The sequence below is a fragment of the Dipteris shenzhenensis genome, chromosome 25 (genome assembly GCF_047967505.1).
Source record: "Dipteris shenzhenensis isolate YYH24624 ecotype China chromosome 25, Dip_SZ_1.0, whole genome shotgun sequence".
Lineage (NCBI taxonomy): Eukaryota > Viridiplantae > Streptophyta > Polypodiopsida > Gleicheniales > Dipteridaceae > Dipteris > Dipteris shenzhenensis.
Window position 1 is genome coordinate 5,125,606 of NC_141620.1, and position 11,738 is coordinate 5,137,343.

The following is an 11,738-nucleotide window of genomic DNA, read 5'->3' on the forward strand; positions in this document are numbered from 1 at the left end:
TTTAGAGGCTCTCCGGGACTTCATCTCTGCTTCTGAGTCAGATTCCTCCAAACTGGTACCTTCAAAGCTTCCATCTGAATTGGTTGCATCCGAATCTTCATCACTATCATCCGACTTCTTGGATTTTGGCATTTTCTTCTTGGTTTCTCTTCACAGATTTGTAATTCTTGGATGTCCTCTTGTGCAATGAATCCCCTCACACTGCTTGTGCCATGATCGCCACAAGCATTGTCTATGTCCGATCCACTATGACCAATGCCGTTCGCAGATCCTGTGATAGCCTCGAAATGAGGTAGTCATTGAGTACCTCCTGAGCAGCCATTGCCCCATAGGCATACATTACAAGAGTAAGTTGAATTTGGATACATAACCTTCCACATCCTGATCTCCCTACTCCAAGTGGTGCAATCTATCTTGAGTTTGTGGAATCATTTTTTCTCCACTAAACCATCTCAAGAATTCATCACGGGCCACATCATATGTGGTGAAATGGTTCACTGTGTACTCTACCACCCAACGTGCCGCCTTGCTTGCTAAAGTTAACTCAAAAATTGCCTCCTATTGGTGTACCACAACTCCTGGATTATTGATTTCATACACCTTCTCAAACTGTCGGACATGTGTATTGAGGTCGTCCGACTTTCACCCCGCAAACTTGGCATACTTGATGTGGCCCGTCGTAGCCATCACAACACCTCCAACATTTGGTGCTCCTCCAGACGGCCTTCCTTGACCAAAGAGATTGCAAGAAGCTGTCAAAACTATAGTTGGAGATGAAGATGCACTCAGCACTCGGCGTGCAGACCTATAGCCTTGGTGGTGAAACTAATTGAGCAGGCGGGACTCTGATGCCAATTGACCCCTCTTGGAGCTTCTTGCAGATTGACATCTCCATGCTTGGTATCACTATTATGCCGTCGCAGCCGCGTTGTTGGTGTCAAGGGATCAGGAGCTCCTTGTGAGTGTGTGTGCATGCATGCCTACTGGGAAGATATCAACCATAGAATTTACTGCCACGACCACCGAATGAGGTTCTTCACTGGGATTTCCGCACTCGCTCGACCATAAGCAAGGTGATGGGTGTCAGATCGCATCCAATGGAGTTCATCTTAAAATCCCCAGATGTGCCTTCTTACCGCAACGATCTCCTCCCGAATCTCCTCCGGCGTGAGGACAACTGCGTGCAACCCTCCATGTGAAGTGCCTTCGCAATGACGGCAAGGGGCAAACGACATGAGTGCACCCCAAAAGACTTTGCTGAAAAAAATCAATCGCTAGATCGCGAATTCCTTGCATGATGATAAGAATGTGCACCGTGCAAAGACAAACGATATGCATAACATCCACGAGAACGGAATATAGATAATGCAAGAGAGATAGAACACCAAAGATCACTGTATTTTGGAGCAATAGCTCCCACAACAATTGTGTATAGAATGACATCAGAATGCTAGTAATAGTATGTGCACATAACCGTTTGACAGTTAGGGAAACAGTCGTTGAAGACCCAACTGCTTGGAGATCCGAACTGCCAACCCTTGCAGCTAACCTACCCTTGCACACCCCTCTTGGTCACTACTACTAACCCGCATGGTTATGCAATAACATGTAGTGAGTGCTCTATATTTTGCTTCAGTCAAATACAATGAAACTATTTGTTGTTTGTTTGACAACCACGATATAGCACCTTGACCGAGGAAAAATGCATATCCCTGTGTGGATCTCCTGGTCTCATGATCTCCACAATAGTCACTAACATAGTATCCATACAACTGTGGATGACTTCCTCTATATTGTATTCCAAATATCTTGTACCTTTGATGTATCTCAAGACTCTTTTGGCTACATTCTAGTGAGAATGTTTTAGATTCGCTATATTGTGCAAGTGAACTTATTGCATAACAAATATCTGGCCATGTGATAGTCATATATATAAGAGATCCGATGAGCTACCTATAGTATCTATAATTGACTATAGGCTTTTCTGAATCTTTTTGTAAGTTTCAAACTCTGTTCCATGGGAGTTGCTGTAATCTTGCAATCTGCCATATTAAACTTCTTCAGTAGACTATCAACATACTTGAGCTGACTCATGAAGGTGCTATCTGAATCTCTCTCGAACTTAATACCAAGACAATAGTGCATAAGTCCACGATCTTTCATGTCAAACTCTGCAAATAAGTCTTGTTTCAATTTCTTGATGAAGCTATCCTTGCTTCCGGTCATAATCAAATCATCTACATACAAAAGTGTAATAGTAATGTCTTCCCTTTGAACTTTATAGTAGAGAGTATGATCTGCATTGGACTTCATGTATCCCAGATCAGCAAAATATTTGTTAATTCTATTGTACCAACTTCTAGGTGCTTGCTTTAAGCCATAGAGACTTTTCTTAAGATGGCAAACCTTATTCTCCTTTCTTGGTTCAACATAACCTACTGGTTGTTGCATGTAGACTTCCTCATATAGGTAACCATTGAGAAATGCATTCTTGACATCGAGCTGATACATATTCCATCTATTGAGTGTCGCTAGTGATATCAAGAACCGTATGGAATCCATCTTTGCTACTAGAGCATAAGTCTCATCATAATCCTAACCATATTGCTGTGCAAATCCTTTTGCAACTAGTCTGGCTTTGTATCTTTGAATACTTTCATCAAGATTGTACTTCACTTTGTACTTATTTCCCAGTTGAAGGTCACATAATTCCCAAGTATTATTCTCATACAAAGCATCCATTTCTTCATTCATAGCAGTTTGCCATTTTGGCTTGACAACTACATCTTTGAAGTACACTGGCTCTTTTGTAGCCATGATGGTAGTCATAAGAGCATAGTTGATGGTTTCAACCTGAATTGCTTTACCTTTCTCAGCATATGTCAATCTGGCTGGTGGTCTACTTTCCCTAGTAGATCATCTGAGTTGTTGTGGCTCTACTCAGGGTGTTTCTGGCAATTCTAGCTCTTCTTCATCAACCTTTTCTCTAGATGACTGAGTAATCAATGCGCTTATCTCCTGTGTATTTGAGGTTTTCCATTCTTATTCCTCATCAAAGATTACATCTCTGGAGATAATGACCTTTCAATTGATGGGATCATACAACTTGCATGCTTTGCTTTCTTCACTGTAGCCAACCATGATGCATTTGTGTGACTTTGCATCCAATTTCCTGCAATTATCATCATGTATGTGGGCATATGCTACGCAACCAAATATGTGGAGATGCCCAATGTGTGGCTTGTGTCTAGTGAATGCTTCATAAGGTGTCATACCTTGAATCAGTTCAGTTGGAAGCAAGTAGTTTGTAGTGGCTATTACTTCTTCCCAATACTGATTCGGAAGATGCTTCTCACTATGCATTGCTCTAGCACTGTCTACTAAAGTACCATTCTTCCTTTCAACTCATGCATTCTGCTGAGGAGTATCTGCATAAGTGAATTGGCTTCAAATGCCATGATTTCTGCAAAAGTTCATGAATGCTGAAGACATGTATTCACCTCCTCTATTTGATCTCATGACTTTGATCTTTTTGCCTATCTAGTTTTCTACCATGGATTTGAATTCTTGAAATCTAGAAAACACTTCAGATTTCTCTTTCAAAAAGTAGACCCAACAATATCTGTTGTAGTCTTCGATGAAAGTCAAGTAGTAAAGTGAACCATTGATGGTGTGGTTTTGGGCCATACATCTATGTGTATCAAATCAAGAATACCTCTTTGAGAGTGCTCTCAACGAAAGCAAAAACGGAAGAAAGAGAGAGAGAAACAGAGAGCCACACAAGTTTTGGTGGGTGCAGAACCACCCTAATCTTCTTTTTCATTCATTTATATATATGTGTTTGAGTATTGTACATAACCGAGGTAAAGGCACAGTGACCTTTAAACCCTGAAACCTCCCACTTAAAGGACAATGTGCCTTTAGAGGAGAACAACCAGTGAGCATACTATCCAATGCCCATTAATACATGACAATACTCAAACCACTGACTAGGTAGACTCTTCGTCAGTATATCTGCAGGGTTATCATCTGTATGAACCTTGACAAGCTCTATGTGCTTGTCCTTAAGTACCTCCCTGATGAAATGGTACCTGACCTCAATGTGTTTGGTCTTTGCATGAAAGACCGGATTCCGTGCTAGCTGAATAGAACTCATGGAATCACTATGCAATGTCAGTACACCTGTATGAATCCCCAAATCTCCCACTAGCCGATCAAGCCATATAGCCTCCTTGCAACCCTCTATGGCTACAACATACTCAGCCTCTATGGTAGACAAAGCAACGCACTTCTATGCACGAGACATCCACGACACTGCACCACCTGCAAAGGTGAACACATAACTAGAAGTGGATCTCCTACTATCCACATGCCCTGCATAGTCTGAATCTGTGTACCCAAGTACATGCATGTCTCCTCTACCAAAGCAGATGCACATCTCCTTGGTATCCTTCATGTACCTCATGATGCACTTAACTGTCTCCCAATGCCTCTTTCCTCGATTAGCCATATATCGGCTAACAACTCCCATTGCAAATGCAATGTCTGGTCTAGTATCTATCATAGCATACATAAGACTCCCAACTGCTGATGCATAAGGAACCTTGGCCATCATGGCCCTTTCCTCATCTGATTTGGGACTATCTGTATGACTCAGTTTCACATATGGAGACAATGGAGTACTCATTGCCTTCCCCCCCTCCATATTGAAACGCTGCAATACTTTTGTAACATACTCTTTTTGTGAAAGACTTTTTGTGAAAGCCAAAGGAATTTCCTACTCCGATCACGCGTGATGCGCATACCAAGAATATGACCTGCAAGTCCCAAATCCTTCATATCAAAGGCCTCATGCAACTTGGCCTTTAATGCATCTAGCTCATAAGTATTCTTGCCAGCCAATAGCATATCATCCACATATAGTGCCAGGATTATCAGGCTATTATCCTTAGCCCTTTTAGTGTAGAGGCAATGATCAATTTTGCTCCTTCTAAAACCCTGGGACCGAATGAAAGCATTAAACTTCTGATACCATTCTCTAGGGGCTTGCTTAAGACCATAGAGACTCTTCTTCAGCTTGCAAACTAAATTCTCTTTGCCCTTTTCTTCAAAGCCTTCCGGCTGAACCATGTAAATTTCCTCATGCAAATCCCCATGCAAGAAAGCTGTCTTGACATCCATCTACATAAGCTCCATATCCTCTACTGCCACTAGTCCAAGCATGCATCTAAGTGTGGTCATCTTCAGAACCGGAGAGAATATCTCATCAAAGTCCACACCCTTCTCTTGCTTGAATCCTTTAGCGACCAAACGGGCCTTGTACCTAGGCACGTCATCACCTGTGACCTTCATTTTGTAGACCCATTTACATGGCAATGCTTTCTTTCCATGTGGCAAAGAAACCAAGTCCCAAGTCTTATTCTTCATAAGTGAACTCATCTCTGATTGCATATAGCATACTCCCACTTGCGTTGATCCTCACGCATCATAGCCTCTCTGTAGCAAGAAGGCTCCCCGCAATCAGTAAGCATCACAGAGTCTACCCCTGGAACAAACCTATCAGGTGGTCTAGACACTCTAGATGATCTTCTCAAGGGCATTTCAGCTTGCTGTCCCACCTGCATATCAGCCACATTTGGCTCATCATTTCCACCAATAGATGATCCATCATCTACCCTTGATTGTATACTTGTGGGAGTACTTGGTGGTACCATTTCTTGCACATTTGGTGCATGGACAGCTTGCTGTCTATCAACATATACAGGTGGATTCACATCCTAGAAAGTGATTCTCCTCATTTCCACATCCCTCATGGGTACCCGCCTTATGCATCTTCTTCTCATTGAAGACCACATCATGGCTGCGTATGATCTTCTTTGCTTCTGGATCCCAGAGACGATAGCCCATCTCTCCACTTTCACCATAACCTAGAAAGATGCATTTCCTAGACTTAGGATCTAGCTTCTTTCGAAGCTCTTTTGGCACATGTGCATATGCCTCACACCCAAATATAAACAAATGAGAGTAAGAGGGCTTCTTGCCACTCCATGCCTCTTCAAGAATACCACCATCCAAACTCTTACTAGGTGATCTATTGATCACATGCACTACAGTCTTCATTGCCTCAGCCCAAAAGCCACCAGAAAGACTTGCATTGGAAAGCATGCATTGCAACCTTTCTTGAATGGTACGGTTCATCTTTTCTACAATTGGATTTTGCTCTGGAGTACGAGGGATGTGAGCTCCCTCTTAATCCCATGTGTATCACAGAAATGCTGAAAGTCATGAGAGAGATACTCTCCACCATTGTCAGTCCGTAGGCATTTAAGCATTCTACCTGACTGATTCTCAGCTAAGGCCAGCCATTTCTGAAATACCTAGAACACATCACTCTTCTGAGCTATAGCATAAGCCCACACTTTCCTAGTTGCATCATCAATGAATGTCACATAGTATTCAGCCCTGCCTAATGACCGTGTAGGCATGGGACCACATACGTCTGAATGCACCAAATCAAGCATTTCAAACTCTTTCTTTCCCCTTCTTTTATGGGCTGACTTAGTCTGTTTCCCATAGAGACAATGCTCACAAAATTCAAAATCAGAGAAACTCAAATGCGGTACATAACCCAAATGGCATAAGAGTTTCATTCCATTCTGGCTCATGTGCCCCAACCTGCAATGCCACAAAGAAGTGCTTGGCTGCTCGGCTATTACAACAACATGATCAAATACCCCTGATACATGTAAGGGATACAAAGTCCCACACTTGGCACCCCTGGCCAAAAGCATAGAGCCCTTCTGAATTTTCCAACTCTGAAAGCCAAAAGTGGTGTGAAAACTAGCATCATCTAGCTGACCCACTGAAATAAGACTCTTGGTCAACTTAGGCACGTCTTACATGTCTTAAAACAAATGTAGACTCATTTGCAAAAGAAAACTTTATGTCACCTGCTCCCACTATCACATGCATAGTCATTTCCATGATGCACAAAACCTGTCTTTCCACTGTCATAAGTGGAGAACCATTCCCTATGGGGAGTAACATGGAATGAAGCACCAGAATCCAAAATCCAATCCTGGGAATATGCATCATCTGAAGTGGTAAGCAACTCTGCAGATAAACTAGACATGAAGAGAACATCATTGTCACTATCATGTGTGACTGCATTGATCTCCTCGATCTTCACTTTTCCTTTGTCCTACCTTGGACTCTCTTCCTTTTGATTTGCACCCCAATTTGCATTCTTTTTCTTATCCTTTTGCTCTCTTTTCAGCTTGTAGCAATCCTTTTTCATATGGCCCTTCTTGCCACAATGGTAACACTCAATGTTATGTGCCCTGGATTTGCTACGAGACTTCCCTCTTTCTTGGGACTTCCCCCTGAACTGTGATCTACCCCTTTGCACATTTAAGGTTGCATCCTGCTTGTTGCCATCCATAGACTTCCATCTAATCTCCTCGGCCAACAAGCTCCCCACAACATCATCAAATTTCAGTACTCCACCAGGTGCAGAGTTACTGACAGCTGTACGGAAAGTATCCCATGAGGATGGCAATGAACATAAGAGAAATATTGCCTTAGTCTCTGCATCAAAATTCATCTTTTGAGCCTGAAGCTGGCTGAAAATAATATTGAATTCATTTAAGTGAGAAGCAATGGAGACCCCTTCCTTCATCTGCAGCTCAAACAACCTCTTCATGAGGTAAACTTTATTAGAGGCAGTTTCCTTCTCTTAAGTGGCACACAGTTTCTTCCATAAATCTTCCGTAGTCTGCTCATATACTACTGTGAAATAAACTGACTCTGCAAGATGAAGTCTAATAGTAGACTTTGCTAATGCATCCAACTCATTCCAATCATCCTCAGACATATCCGCAGGCTTAGCTTCAATACCTGCCAAGGGTACAATCTGCTTCTTTTAAATAAGCACATCCCTTATTTGTTCTTTCCACAAAGAAAAGTTTGTCCCATCAAACTTTTTAATGCTGAAAAACTCCTTTTCAGACATGGAAGAGGATGCCATGATGCAAATGAAACAAAATCCCAAATGCTAGTGCCTGCAAGAGAGAATCACACTAAATACCAGGTGCACCCAAATGTGTATGCCACAATAGAGTGAAATAGCACCAAAATTCAAAGCTCAAAGCATCAAAAGATGCATCTGACTCATGTGCATATACTATGCATCCATATGAGCAAATCTGGCCCAAAAGAAAATGCCAATAAGTGCCAAATGACTCAAGCATAAACACCGTCCACTGGCATATGCATCAATAATATCTCATCCAAGAGAGCATAGCACTATCAGTGCATCACTTGCAATGTGTCAAAGCTGTCCCTCAGCATAAAATAGCATCCATGTGCAAAGCGTCCATAAAAAATAGCATCCCACAAGGCAATTTGGGCCTATCAGCGCATCCAATAAGGACCGTAATGCATCCAAATGGCCTATAAATCATCCACTGCAACCCAATGCATACCACAAATGGGGGTGCACACTATATAAACTGCAACCAGAGTGATCTGCATAAGGTATGCTCAAGAAATCATAGTCCCACGGTAATGACCGCTATTGAAAATAGAACCTGAGATGCCTCAAAACATGGGCGCCATTGCATAATCGGACTCAACAAGAAAATCTGCAAATATCTCTCTTCTGCCAGAACTCCAAAATCCCAACCGATGAGTGAGAAATGGGAGTCAACACTTATCCACTGCCATGTGGCATAAATCTAAGGTTTCAAAACCTTAGAATGAAAAATGCATAACAGAGAGACGAAATTGAAAACACAGAGATCTGTAACTCTAAAAATCCTCCACCGAATTGCACAAGAACTGACAGGTAGGGGTTTTTGGGCATCCGGAATGCAATGGGATAGACGGTTTTGGAAACCGTGGTCTCAATCACTGGGTCCAACACCCGGACTGAAAAACGTTTTTGGAAACAGAGCTGTTTGTAAACTCCACTGGAGTGTGAATGATGAGCAACATAGAAGTTTTAGGACCTCCTGAGTCCACCGGAACTGACAGATCTACAAATGGTTGCTCCAAACTTGAGTTCCAACACCTGGGCAAAAAACGCAGAAACTGACACAGTGAGTCAGAAATCCAATGAAATGATCCCAGATTCAAGAATGAAGGTGTTTCCAAGCTCCTAAAGTGAAGTAGACACCAAAAGCAAGCGTTGCCTCTACAAGTCAATACGGAGTCTCTGTCATCGAACAGAACAGGAAAAAGCTCAAAAAACGACTTTTTCTTTGAAAACACTTAACAGGCTCTCAAAACCACTTCGCAAAGCCAAAGTGACTTTTCCAAAGGCTCCTCCAAGGTCTCTACACACTCGGATGCAAGTAAAGTCACCCACAAAGCTTCCCACAGAGCTTCTCCTTCCTCCCATAGAGCTGCTAAGCTTGAAGCATGCATTTGTTGTCGTAGCTGTAGCTATGGGAATGTGCAAGGTAGGTTGCACAGATTGGGACATGTGTAATGGTTGAACCATTAGCGGGACCAATTGACCTGAATGCTCAAACTAATGCAAGTGTCAATCTTGATCAGAGTTTGAGGCATACATTTTGTCTTTTTTAGTTTTATGGTGGTACATTGTATGGTGTTCTGATTTTGGTTTGAAATATGCTTGAACATAAGGCATTTCCGACTGCAAGCTGTGCAAATGGATGATTCGTGCATTGCATGTTAGAGACATTGGCAGTGTTGCAACCTCCAAGATTGTATACAATCATTGGCAGTGTCACAACCTCCAAGAAACTGAGCATTTGGATCTAGGTTGTCTCAGTGAAATTCAATTTGAATTGGGAAAAATAGGATTTGCCTTTGTTTTGAAAGTTTTCCTTTGGCAAAATTTTACCATATTTTGGGGAGTTGTTTTTGGACACCTTGCATGAACCAATCAACTCTAGGAAATTTCAAGGTACTCCCAACAATTCTCATGAGGCATGAGACCTAAACTACTCTTACACTAGCCCATCATAACATAAATTCAACTATTGGTTGGCTACCGACTGGAAAGGACTCTGATGTGCTATCTTTCTATCATTGGATGTGGAAGCCACCTTCCCAATGGATCTGGAAAGGGTCTTTGCACTTAAGTACTACAGTGTCACAACCTCCAAGAAATTGAGCATTTGGATCTAGGTTGTCTCAGTGAAATTCAATTGGAATTGGGAAAAGTAGGATTTGCCCTTGCTTTGAAAGTTTTTTTTTGCCAAAGTTTTACCATATTTTGGGGAGTTGTTTCTAGACAACTTGCATGAACCAATCAACTCTAGGAAGTTTCAAGGTACTCCCAACAATTCTCATGAGGCACGTGACCGAAACTACTCTTGCACTAGCCCATCATAACATACATTCAACCACTGGCTGGCTAGTGCAAGAGTAGCTACCCCCAAAACAACCGACCCAACATGGGGATGAACCGACCCCCTTGCTGGCCAAATTGTGCTTACATATAAATGAGGGACCATCCCCCTTGTTGTGTGTTCCAAGTGACCTGATTGACTGACTTCAATATCAGCCTAGCTAGCTCCCTTCACCACACACTTGTCTAGGGCTTGTACCAGGCCCAAAAATCAACCCAATGAGGATCTACTGGCCGATGCAGCACTCCCCTCCCTCGTCGCTTTATTCTTGGCCCCTTTGAGCCTTGCTTGGTGGACTTGTTCTCTACCTCCCCACTGACCTATGGGGTTCTATAAATCCGAGCCTCTGCCCTTCATTCCATGTAGGGGCCTAGCCCCTTGGTCTGGCCACTTGCTGGCCTAGTTGGCTAGCTCCAACCAACCCTACCAGCCCCATCCAATGGCCTACCCAACTCTTACTTCCCCCACCATGTCTGCGCCATCTTTCTAGCTCCATTAGCTCTATACATGCTGCTCCACAGACACATTTAGTAGCTATGAGGTGTTGTCCATGTGACATCCCCCTCACTTTTCTCTTCTCTGGGTAAATGCTAGGTCTCCCTCCCCCATGCTCTCCTCATTTGGGGGCTTACAGATGGGGAGGTGACAATAGAAGTACAAGCTAATGGAAAGGCATGGATAGGCTTTGGGGATGGGGGAGTGTCAGATACCCAATGAAAGGCACCTATAGGAGACATCTTATAAGCTAGCAAAAAGAGCCAACAATAGGTTGCCAGATGGCTAGTTTGTGGTAGATCATTGGATGGTTCAGATTTATGCACTAAGAAATGTCGGTGAAACTCACAAAGAAGCATGCAACCAAATTAGTGCAAGAAAAGTAGGAATAGAGTTTGTGCTCACCATAGAGCATCCAAGATAGCAGCATCATCATTAGTTACATGTGAATGAAATGAAGCCAACTAAGTCGTAATACTCCTCTCTTTTTTTAATGTTGCTAGAGATCCCCCATACTTCATGTGAAACTCAAAAGAGGTGATCTTTCGAGATAAATTTGAATTTTATGAACTAGCACCAAACAGTTTATCAAGTTTGAACCATGCTTTAAAATGTGACTTGAGATCAAAGATATAGTGGAAAATAGTTATTACTTAGATCAAGGGAAATAATTGCATAGACTATTTACTCTCTTGCCCTCTCTTTTGTACTATCTTGTGCTGGTGCTTTTTCTTTAGATCTAGAATCCCCTTTCTGAGATACTCTCAAAGAGCTTGCTTCACTTGATTTAAATAAATCCCATAAATCCTTCCTTCACTTCATTTAATCAAACCCCATAAATCCTTTCTCATTAAATGGAATTTT